The sequence below is a fragment of the Penaeus monodon genome, chromosome 32 (genome assembly GCF_015228065.2).
Source record: "Penaeus monodon isolate SGIC_2016 chromosome 32, NSTDA_Pmon_1, whole genome shotgun sequence".
Lineage (NCBI taxonomy): Eukaryota > Metazoa > Arthropoda > Malacostraca > Decapoda > Penaeidae > Penaeus > Penaeus monodon.
This window is the reverse complement of record NC_051417.1, coordinates 15,646,636-15,647,054: the sequence shown is the minus strand read 5'-3', so window position 1 is coordinate 15,647,054 and position 419 is coordinate 15,646,636. Positions and strand designations below refer to the sequence as shown.

At 36.3% G+C, this 419-nt stretch overlaps 1 pseudogene; it reads left to right on the top strand.

The window, feature by feature from the left end:
• Positions 1–419, top strand: part of LOC119593561 — a 21,403-nt pseudogene that overhangs the window by 16,070 nt on the left and 4,914 nt on the right.

The window sequence follows — 419 nt, the reverse complement described above, 5'->3', positions numbered from 1 at the left end:
GCACATTCTTCATTAAAAATATAATGATAATGGATGATTTTCTCATAATCCATTTTCCCACAACAGTGCTCTGGTGTTGGCCAGCATGGAAGTGAAATTCCACATTGATCCAGACACAGACACAGTTGTTGATATTGTGGCCAAGCAGCACCTGGAAACCATGAGCATGGTGGAGGAGTTCATGTTGTTAGCTAATGTGACGTCTGCAGAAACTACACTTAAGGTGAGTCTTTTATTGCAAATGATAGCATGTTCTTTGAGATCCAGTGTATGTTTGCATGATAGACATATTGATTTTTCATAAGAATATTATGAAAAAAGTTTATAATACTGTGATTAGTTTGATGTTTTCCATGCTCATTTGAACTTCATGCTATAATATTTTCTCTAAGTGCATTGTTATCTCCACAGCTGTGTCG